General features: G+C 41.2%; 1 pseudogene; it reads left to right on the top strand.

The window, feature by feature from the left end:
* The first annotated feature begins 614 nt into the window (after positions 1 to 614).
* Positions 615 to 2830, top strand: LOC119945064 (annotated as a pseudogene).
* Positions 2831 to 12291: the final 9461 nt, after the last annotated feature.

The following is a 12291-nucleotide window of genomic DNA, read 5'->3' as shown; positions in this document are numbered from 1 at the left end:
GTGTCAATAAGGGAGGAGAAATAGTTTTGTCTGGCAGAAGAGAGGGCTGAGTTAAGACAGATCTAATGAATAAAGATCAAGAGATCGATGAAAAGAAAACAAAACCAAGGACTTTTTAATGTGAATATCTTTAAAGGACTCCCTCAATAATAATAATAATAATAATAATAATAATAATGGCATTTATTAAGCGCTTACTACGTGCAAAGCACTGTTCTAAGCATTGGGGATGTTACAAGGTGATCAGGTTGTCCCAAAGGGGGCTCACAGTCTTCATCCTCATTTTACACATGAGGTAACTGAGGCACAGAGAAGTTAAGTGACTTGCCCAAAGTCACACAGATGACAGTTGGCAGAGCAGGGATTTGAACCCATGACCTCTGACTCCAAAGCCCGGGCTCTTTCCACTGAGCCATGCTGCTTCTCAATGGTATGCATATGTATACATTATATATATATAAATATATATAATACATATATATATATATATATAGTATATGTATATATATATATATGTATTTCACAAGCAATTTATTTTTCACTGTCTATAAATGTTTATGATGCATCTATTGTATGGACTCGATAAGGGATTTTCTAATTGATTAATTCATTAAATGGTTGTAGGAAATCACACTACAGTTACTGAATCCATTATTGTGGGACTGACAGATCGTCCAGAGCTTCAGGTCCTTCTTTTTGTGCTTTGTCTAGCAATCTATTTTGTTACTTTGGTAGGGAATATTGGACTGATTATTTTCATCCAGGTTTTCTGACTTCAAACCACTATGTACTTTTTCCTCAGTAACCTGTCCTTCTTAGATTTGTTATGCCTCAGTCTTTGCTCCAAAAATGTTGGCAAACTACTTGTCAGAGACTAAAGCCATTTCTTTTACTGGATGTGTTAGTGCTTCTTCTTCATCATGTATGTATCCTCTGAAGGCATCCTCCTGGCTGTCATGGCGTTTGATCAATACGTGGCGATCTGCAACCTACTGCTTTACAACATCACTGTGACCAAGAAGCTCTGTGTCAAACTTGAGGTTGGGTCCTATCTCGGAGGAATTATAAACTCACTGTCACACACAGAGAGCTTGCTGAGCTTGCCTTTCTGTGTCTCCAATGTTGTGAACCATTACTTTTGTGATGTTCCTCTGGGACTGAAGTTCCCATGTACTGATACCCGTATTAATGAGATCCTCCTTTACACCCTCTCTGGGATTCTAGCTATCATCATCTTCCTGTTCATCAGGCCCTACTGAGAGCTCACCTCCTCCAGGAGGCCTTCCCAGACTGAACCCCCTCCTTTGTCTCCCCCTCCTTCCCCTCCCCATCCCCTCACCTTACCTCCTTCCCCTCCCCACAGCACCTGTACATCTATGTTGTTAATATATTTTGTTTTGCTGTCCATCTCCCCCTTCTAGACTGTGAGCTCGCTGGTGGGTAGGGACCGTCTCTATCTGTTGCCGACTTGGACTTCCCAAGCGCTTAGTACAGTGCTCTGCACGCAGTAAGCGCTCAATAAATGCGATTGAATGAATGAATGAATGACAGGCTAATGATTGAGCTTCAGGTTTTGTACAGATTTATTACTCCATTTATTTTACTTGTACAGATTTACTATTCTATTTCGTTAATATATTTTGTTTTGCTGTCCGTCTCCCCCTTCTAGACTGTGAGCCCGCTGGTGGGTAGGAACTGTCTCTATCTGTTGCCGACTTGGACCTCCCAAGCGTGTAGTACAGTGCTCTGCACGCAGTAAGCGCTCAATAAATACGATTGAATGAATGAATGAATGACAGGCTAATGATTGAGCTTCAGGTTTTGTACAGATTAGTCCAGTGCTCTGCAGACAGTAAGTGCTCAATAAATACGATTGAATGAATGAATGAATTAATTTATTACTCTAATTTTAATTGTACAGATTTACTATTCTATTTTGTTAATATATTTTGTTTTGCTGTCTGTCTCCCCCTTCTAGACTGTGAGCCTGGTGTTGTGTAGGGACTGTCTCTATCTGTTGCCGACTTGGACTTCCCAAGCGCTTAGTACAGTGCTTTGCACGCAGTAAGCGCTCAATAAATATGGTTGAATGAATGAATTTATTACTCTATTTAATTTTACTTGTACAGATTTACTATTCTATTTTCTTGATATATTTTGTTTTGCTGTCCATCTCCCCCTTCTAGACTGCGAGCCTGCTGGTGGGTATGGACCGTCTCTATATGTTGCCGACTTGGACTTCCCAAGCGCTTAGTACAGTGCTCTGCACGCAGTAATCGCTCAATAAATACGATTGATGGAATGAATGAATGAATGTATATATGTTTGTACGACGTATTTATTACTCTATTTTATTTGTATATATTTATTCTATTTATTTTATTTTGTTAATATGTTTTGTTTTGTTCTCTGTCTCCCCCTTCTAGACTATGAGCTCACTGTTGGGTAGGTACCATCTCTATTGTTGTCAACTTGTACTTCCCAAGCGCTTAGTACAGTGCTCTGCACACAGGAAGTGCTCAATAAATATGATTGAATGAATGAATGAATCTTCATCTCCGACATCTTCATCGTGGCTACCATATTGAGGGTCCCCTCTACAGAGGGGAGACAGAAAGCTTTTTCCACTTGTGCCTCCCATCTGACAGCCGTGACCTAGTTTTATAGCTCAGTTAGCTTTGGCTACGTCCAGCCAGCATCTCTGCATTCTCTGGATCAGGAGAAAGTAGTGTCCATCTTTTACACCTTGGAAATTCCCATGTTGAATCCGCTGATATACAGCTTGAGGAACAAGTATGTGAAGGAGGCCTTGAAGACAGCCATGACATAAGAAATTTATTTCCATGGGTGATTTTGACAAGTGAGAGGGAGAAAATAACTTCTTATCATAGGACTAAAAATAAAACATGGCACAACGGTGTGATGCTTGGCAAAGTGCTTTCTTTAAAATTTGTATAGGTTTCTGAGTAGTAATGCTCACACCCAGCGCTTAAATGGGGTGAAAATGGGCAGCAAAAAGAATATGCATATATGGTATAGGTATATATAAATATACATTTTACAGTTATTAGATATTCAATATATTGCTGTGCAAATGAATAATTGGTGACTAATGACCAATATAAAAACATGAGACATGAGTTCTTTATCATGGGACGCTATATAAAATAATAATAATAAATAATAATCGATAATTATTGTATTTATTAAGCACTTACTATGTGCCAATCACTGTTCTAAGTGCTGGGATAGATACAGTTTTAACAGGTTGTCCCATGAGGGGCTCACAATTTTAATCCCCATTTTACAGATGAGATAACTGTGGCACATAGAAGTTAAGTGACTTGCCAAGGGTCATACAGCATACACGTAGCAGAGCTGGTATTAGAATCCATGTCCTCTGACTCCCAAGTACATGCTCTTTCCACTAAGCCAATCCAGTCTAGACTGTTAGCTCGTTGGGGACAGAGAATGTGTTTGATGCTATATTGTACTCTCCCAAGTGCTTATACAGTGCTTTTCACACCGTAGGTTCTCAATAAATATGATTTATAATAATAATAATGTTCCAAATATTTTAAGGCTTGACAATAAATGAATGAATAAAGATTTTGGGAATTAAAGATTTATTTTATCTCACTGCATTATTAACATATTTGTTAGATGACAAGATTTTTTACTGAGAGGTAAGGAAGAAACAGTTGCCTTTTCAAAGTTTAACTTTCCCCATGTGAGGAGATTGGAAGACAGCAGAATATTGAACTAGCTGGTGAATGCTCTTAATAGAATTAGAATCACAGCTACTGTGTCATCAGTGCTTAGAACGGTGTTTTGCACATAGTAAGCGCTTAATAAATGTCATCATTATTATTATCATCATCATATCATCCACTTGTATTGAGACATCAATGTGTGCAGGGACTATAAATTGAATACGTTATTAAGAAGTTGAAAGAAAACTCATAAAAATGGGCACAAAGGTTCTAATGCTATTATATATTATTACACTAAGTACCTTGTTGCTTTGTATTTGTTAATTGCCAAGGCCATTCACCAAAGTCTTTAAATGTGGGATAATGAAGTCATATTGATCTTCATAGAACAACCTGCCTCCTATTATCCCAAAACATCCTTAACAAAATTCACTAATTCACTTGTATCATTCTTGATTTCTATTATTTAACTACCACCTATGGTGTAGTCATCAATGTATGTTTACTACGTCCCTCTAGGTTTGTAAGCAACTCAAGGAATGGGATTGCATCTTTTATTTTACATTTTCCTCACTTAGATATGAACAAATCAATAAACAATACTTAGGTGCTGAAGTGGTCGATACAATGACTCCAATCCACCAATAGAATTAATTAAGTGCCTTCTGTGTGTAATTCATTTTACTAACAGAAGAAAGCACACATTCCCTATATTCATTCAATCAATCATATTTATCGAGTGCTTACTGTGTGCAGAACACTGTACTAAGCGGTATATTTTAGCAGCTTACACTCTAATGAGGGTAGAAAGATACAAATATCTTTAAAAACATGAGGAAGAAGAAACTGGAAAGATATATTTTGAAAAGCATTTGATTAAATAGACTACCTAAATTAATAGGAACAGACATGCTATGGGTGGTTCTGGATACATAAGTGCTGTGAAATAGTGAAAAAGCACTGAGGGGTGGTAGTTGGGAGAACGTGAAATAACTGAGAAAGCATTAAGTAGTCTTTTGGAGGGACTGCCTTTTTAGGAAGGCGATGGAGAAGGGGAAGGCCATGGTTTGGTGCAGTCTTTTAGAAGCAGTGTTTCAAACAGGAGAAAGTGGCAGGAGCAGTGGGTTGGAGCTGGGAAAGTAGTGGCCAACATGCAGTTATAAGATTTCCTTGGACTATGTAGGTATAAAGCAAGTAAGCTGGAGTGTAGCAAGAGAAAGGAGCAGAAAGCTAAGAAAGAGTCAGATATGTGAGAGCCTTGAAACATTGGATAGAAGATTTTGTTTTTTGCAAGAACAAACAGGTGGTTATGGGAGATTTTTGAGAAGGGAAATTATTTTCCAATTATCATTTTGAAATGATGATACAAAATGCTATTTAGAGTATGGACTGAAAGAAATAACTGCTGGAGGCAGGAAGACCAGTAGGGTGGCTGTTGCAGTAGTTTCTGGGACTACAGTGATCCAAGTATCATGGCATAGAACCAGGGTGGTGATGGTGGTAGTGGTGGTTATAAGGGTGGGGAGAAAGTGATATAGTGTCAGTGGAGTATTAGAAGCCCAAAGAGGGAAAGTGAGAGGAAGTTAGCCTGTGCTTATTGGTGTCAAGTAGGGAAAAAATAATTATTAGCCTTTCTAGCTTTTGAAGGCCAAATGACTTGATATAGATTAGCATATTTTCAACACATAGGAGGACTAATTCTCTGGAGAAGACACTAATGCTAAGAAGAGTCCAGGGAAAATGTGGAAGAGGCAAACCAGCAGCTAGATGGATAGAGACTATGCAGATTATGGCAGAGGACAGGACGTTCTGGAGAAAATATATCCATGGAGTCACTCTGAATTGGAAATGATTCGACAGCCCATGATAATGATAATAATAAAAAATAGTAATAATAAATGTTTTGAAATAATAGAATTCTAAAACGGTTATTTTATGTAAGAAAAATTTTATGAGGGAATGGGGTTGAATTGGAAGTGAGATTTTAGGGGAGCCAGTCTGGGGCTGGAAGGAAGGCAGAGAGTGAATTAGATAAAAATTGGGGATAAGATCAGAAAAAAATATTAGGAGAAAGGGAGGCCCAGAATGGGTAGACTGCAACCTGCCTAAACTGAGTGGGGAAGAGAGTCAAGAGACAGAGTCTCCGTTACTTGTCTGGAAGGTACAGTTCACCTTCCCAGAAACTGGGACTCCTCTTGGTGATGAAATAGTGAAAAAAAATATGATATACGATAAAGACTATCTGACAAGAAATGTAAAAGTTTAATATTTAAATAGGAGGAAAGTAGGGAGATGGGAATAAGGAAAGATCTGTAAAAATTTCCAGATGGTATGTATCCTGGGAAAATATTATAGTATACCTTTGTGAACCAAACCAACATAACCTAATAACAATCTATCCTCAAGAGACCTAGAGAATTTGGAGATTTATTGATCTTCCTATTTAAATTATTGCTAAGTTTTTTGAAGACACTCCTGGGACCCTGTCCCCAAGTGAAACTGAAGAAAATACAAACGCAGCTCTGCTATTCAAAAGCAGAATAGCCTAAGATAAATTAAGATTAAGATTTCTTTTTCAACTCTATGCAGAATGTGTGCTCATTTTAGCCTTTAACTTAAATGGAAAAAAAAGTTGATATATTTTAGTTCACCAAATAGCAAGTATGTCAACATTTATTACCATTTAAAATTAAGACATTCTGATATATTTCTATGAGGGCCTACAGAGGTCTGAAAATGCTCTGCTCTCTACTGGAGGTGGAATTAAGGGCAAGGGAATGTAGGTAACATTCTTGCAAGATCTGTTGCCTTGAAACTGCATTTTCCACATCAGAGGCTTCCATTTCCCAGAATCCTCTTGGAATGAGACCCAATCAGCAAGTCAGGCAGTTATAGAATTTCTGAAAGGGAACTCTTGCTCTCTCAATTCCTGCTTTCTGGGTTATAATCTGGCAGATTGGCCAGGTGACCTACTTCATGCACTGACCTGTAAGTACACACACTGCCTGGATAGCCAAATTTCTTTTCATATTAATGATAGTCTGCATAGATAGTGAATCTTATATAGAGAGTGCAGTGTAAGCATACTGATCTAGTTTAACTTTTCCACTTTTATCTTCCCCTGAGGATTAAACCAAACATCTGTGTTGTGAGGGCTGAGTGATGAATGTACATAGGTACCTAGAATTTTACTCTGGTTGCTTCACCTGTAGCCCTGATACAACAAGTTTCACTGATGCTCAGTGTATGGTATTTGCAGCTTCTTGATTTCTAAACTTGATCTGAGACAATGCAACAAACCCATTTCATAAACAATAATAATAATGATAATGGTATTTTTTAAGTTCTTACTATGTGCCAGGCACTGGTTGGACACAGTCCCGATCCCATGTGAGGCTCACAGTCTCAATCCCCATATTTCAGATGAGATGCCCAAGGCACAGTTAATTTAAGTGACTCACCCAAGGTCACACAGCAGACAAATTGGTATTAGAACACATGTCCTTCTGACTCTCAGACCCATGCTCTATTCACTAGGCCATAATCAATGGTATTTATTTAGTGCTTACTGTTTGCAGAGCATTGTACTAAGCTCTTGGTAGAGAACAATATCACAGAGTTGGTAAGTCATAGTCACTTTGCACAAGGAGCTTATGGTCCACAGAGGGAGACAGACATGAAAATAAATTACAGAAATGGATATGTGCTGTGGGGCTGGGGGTGGGATGAATTTCAAGTGCTCTAAGGGCTCAAATCAAAATGCAAGGGTGATGCAGAAGGGAGAGGGAGTAGGGGAAATGAGGCCTTAGTTAGGGAGGCCTATTAGAGGAGATATGATCTTAATGAGGCTTTGAAGGTGGGGAGAGTGATGGTCTGTCACATTTGAAGCAAAGAGGGAGTTGGGGGGAAGGAGTAGGCAGTTTGTGGGTGAGGGCTCGTCAATGAGTTATAGGAGATGAATGTAAAAGTGGACATGAGTCTCATTGGACCTTGAAATCACATAAATATTGAGATGTGATGAACACTTCATTGTACTAATTTTGTTCTTTAAGGTGATGATGATGGGGTCTTCCATCAGGAATGACAAAGAGCTTCATTCCTCAGAGTTTAGAAAAGAACTGATTATAGTGCTAGTAATTTAGCACCATTCACACTTAAAAGTTGGTACTTCTGAGGACCATCTCGTCCTTTAGAGTAAATGCAGTGTGGCCTACTGGAATGAACACAGGCCTGGGAGTGAGATGGCATCGGTTCTAATATCGGGTCTGCCACTTGTCTGCAGTGACCTTGGCCAAGCCACTAAATTTCTCTGGGCCTCAGTTCCCTCTCCTGCAAAATATGGATTCACTACCTGTTCTCCTTCCTACTTAGACTTCCTGCTAGCTCACTGTGGGCAGGGACCATATACCTACTCTGTTGTATTGTACACTTAGTACAGTGCTCTGTACAAAGTCAGTGTTTAATATATACCACTAATTGAATAGACTGTGATCCCCATGTATGACCTGATGATCATGTGTCTACCCCAGCATTTATAACAGTGCTTGATGCATAATAGGCATAATCATAGGTTTATTGCTGACTTGTACTTCCCAAGCGCTTAGTACAGTGCTCTGCACACAGTAAGCACTCAATAAATACGATTGAATGAATGAATGAATAATAACAAACAAATGCCACAGTTACTATAATAATAATTGATTATAATCAATTGCTAATTGATTAGATTCCTCCCGAAAGGGAAATTCAATCCATTGTACCTAAACAATTGCATAAATTCAATTTGACTCACGGAATAAATTTTATATAAAACTCAGGTTTTCCATCCCCGGCCTCTCTCTCGCCTCGCTGATTACTGAACAAACCTGTCCCCGGAAGACGGGTGACAGCACCTATCCTAGATCTTCCCTTCTTTCCTCCCCAACTAAATTCACCAGTCTTCTCCATCTCTAACCTTGGAATCAGACACTAAATTTTCCTAGGTGCTCCGATTTCTCCCTTCACCCCTGATCAAAACCAGGATAAGGAGAATAGAGTAGCTCCTCAAGGAAAATAATTTGTATTTTCTTGCTGTGGGCAGGTGACATGTCTGCTAATTCTGTGGTATTTATATCTCCTAAATGCTTAGGACAGGTCTGTATATATTAAGTGCTCAGTATATACCATCAATTGAGTTCTCAAGCATCTAATACTGAACATCACACACAGTAGATGCTCACGAAATGCTGTTGATGCTGATAATACAAAGAGCCAAGGAAGTACCTGAGCTGAACAGGGAGGTATAATCAGAGAACTGCCAAGACTATCATAGTAAGGTGAAGAATACCGGAGGGCCTGGAAACAGGAAAGGAAATCACTGCTATGGGGTAATGTGCAGTGATGAAGTTGACCATAGTGAAGAGAGTTGACTGTGCAACAGAGTTTAGTAGAACACAGAATCCAGACATCCAGAAAGACATTTGGCAGATTAATAATATGGGATGACAAGTTAACTGATACCAAACCTAGTTGGAGTCCATGAGGGGTTTTTTGTGGTATATAAACCTGAACATGACTGTGATGTTTGTACTTTTCTAAAAATCATAATTGTTAAACACTTACTATGTGCCAGACACTGTACTAAGCGATGGGGTTAATCGGGTTGGAAACCATCTCTGTCCCACATAGGGCTTACAGTCATAATTCCCATTTTACAGATGAGGTAACTGAGGCCCAGAGAAGTAAAGTGACTTGCCTAAGGTCACACAGCAGACGAATGTGCTGTCTCCTCTGCCAGGCAAAACTACTTCTCCTCCCTTATTGACACCCATGCCCATCATCCCCGTCAGCTCTACCGTACATTTAACTCCCTTCTCAGGCCCCCTGTTCCTCCCCCTTCTCCATCCCTCACCCCCAACGATCTGGCCTCCTACTTCATTAGTAAAATTAACTCCATCAGGTCTGAGCTCCCCAAAGTCTCCCCCTTCTCCAACCCCCCTGTTCTCAACCCTCTCTGCTACTCTCCCATCCTTCCCAGCAGTATCTTCAGATATCGCCTCCTTCCTTTCAAGTGCTACTCCATCCACCTGTGCTTCAGACCCCATTCCCTCTCATATTATCAAATCTCTCGCCGCTCCCTCCTCTCCTCCTTAAATTCCATCTGCAACTGCTCATGCCTCAATGGTTCCTTCCCCTCTGCCTTCAAACATGCCCACATAATAATAATAATAATAATAATAATGGCATTTATTAAGCACTTACTATGTGCAAAGCACTGTTCTAAGAGCTGGGGAGGTTACAAGGTGATCGAGTTGTCCCTCGTGGGGCTCACAGTCTTCAACTAATTTTACAGATGGGGTAACAGAGGCCCAGAGAAGTTAGGTGACTTGCCCAAAGTCACACAGCTGACAAGTGGCAGAGTTGGGATTTGAACCCACTTCTCCCCCATCGTAAAAAAACTCTCTCTTGACCCCATCTCCCTTTCTAGTTATCACCCTCTCTCCCTCCTACTATTCCTTTCCAAACTCCTAGAATGAGTCGTCTACACTCGCTGCCTCTAATTCCTCAACGCCAACTCTCTCCTCGACCCCCTCCACTCTGATCTCCGTCCCCTACACGCCACTGAAACTGCCCTCTGAAAGGTCACCAATGACATCCTTCTTGCCAAATCCAACGGCTACTACTCTATCCTAATCCTCCTCGACCACTCAGCTGTTTTCGACACTGTGGACCACCCCCTTCTCCTCAACATGCTATCCAACCTGGGTTTCACAGACTCCATCCTACCCTGGTTCTCCTCTTATCTCTCTGGCCGTTCATTCTCAGTCTCCTTTGCGGGCCACTCCTCCCCGTCCCATATCCTTACTGTAAAGGTTCCTCAAGGGTAAGTTCTTGGTCCCCTTCTGTTCTTTATCTACACTCACTCCCTTGGTGAACTCATTCACTCCGATGGCTTCAACTATCATCTCTAGGCTTATGACACCCAAATCTGCATCTCTGCCCTTGCTCTCTCTCCCTCCCTTCAGACTCGGGTCTCCTCCTGTCTTCAGGACATCTCCATCTGGATGTGTGCCTGCCATCTAAAACTCAATATGACCAAGACTGAACTCCTTATCTTCTCTCCCATACCCTGCCCTCTCCCTGACTTTCCCGTCACTGTGGATGGCACTACCATCCTTCCCATATCACAAGCGAGCAACCTTGGTGTCATCCTCGACTCCGCTCTCTTGTTCACCCCTCACATCCAATCCGTCAGCAAAACCTGCCGGTCTCACCTCCACAACATCGCCAAGTTCCACTCTTTCGTCTCCAATGAAACCGCTACCTTGCTGGTTCAATCTCTCATCCTATCCCGACTGGATTACTGCATCAGCCTCCTCTCTGATCTCCCATCCTCCTGTCTCTCGCCACTTCAGTCACGCTGCTGAAGCATGAGCACTGAGCACTTCACGCTGCTGCCCGGATCATCTTTGTGCAGAAATGTTCTGGGCATGTTACTCCCCTCCTCAAAAATCTCCAGTAGCTGCCTGTCAACCTACGCATCAAGCAAAACCTCCTCAATCTCGGATTCAGAGCTCTCCATCCCCTCGCCCTCTCCTACCTCCTCTCCCTTCTTTCTTTCTACAGCCCAGCCCGCACCCTCTGCTCCTCTGCCGCTAACCTCCTCACTGTACCTCGTTCTCTCCTGTCCCACCATCGACCCCCGGCCCATGTCCTCCTCCTGGCCTGCTATGACCTCCCTCCACTCCACCAAGTTAGCTCTCTTCCTCCCTTCAAAGCCCTATTGAGAGCCCTACTCACCTCCTCCAAGAGGCCTTCCTAGACTGAGCCCCATTTTTTCTCTCCGCTTCCCCATCACACCCGCACTACCTCCTTCCCCTCCCCACAGCACCTGTATATATGTTTGTACAGATTTATTGCTCTATTTATTTTACTTGTACATATTTACTATTTTATTCATTCTGTTAATGATGTGCATTTAGCTTTAATTCTATTTGTTCTGACGACTTGACAACTGTCCACATTTTTTGTTGTTGTCCGTCTCCCCTTTCTAGACTGTGAGTCCATTTTTTGGTAGGGACCGTCTCTATATATCACCAACTTGTACTTCCCAAGCGCTCAGTACAGTGCTCTGCACACAGTAAGCCCTCAATAAATACAATTGAATGAATGAATGAATGAATGAAATGGCACAGCCAGGATTAGAAATCAAGTGCTTCTGACTCTCATGCTGGTGCTCTACCCACTAGGCCAGGCTGCTATTTATTTTCAAGATCTGCATCCAGCACCTAAAGTCAGTAAAAATCTATGAATCACATTCAATATCAAATGGTAGGAAGAGATTACCAACGATGGGAAACTGAAACTCAGTCAGCATAACAGAATGGTGGTGGTCACAGCAACACAGCTCACTTGGGTAGGAAATCTTTGGCAAACAGTTGAATAATTATGGTTTGGTGAACTGAGAGGGGACACGCACCCAATCCAGAAGGGCAGAATGAACCTTGAAAAGACCTGGTGAAGCACAATCTCTATCAATAGGATATAGTTGTGGAATGTTGGAAGACCACTGAAGAAGTGGCCCATCAGTAAGAGTGGT

Source organism: Tachyglossus aculeatus, chromosome 24 (assembly GCF_015852505.1).
Source record: "Tachyglossus aculeatus isolate mTacAcu1 chromosome 24, mTacAcu1.pri, whole genome shotgun sequence".
NCBI lineage: Eukaryota > Metazoa > Chordata > Mammalia > Monotremata > Tachyglossidae > Tachyglossus > Tachyglossus aculeatus.
Note: the sequence above shows the minus strand (reverse complement) of the source record. Positions and strands in the feature narration are given on the sequence as shown.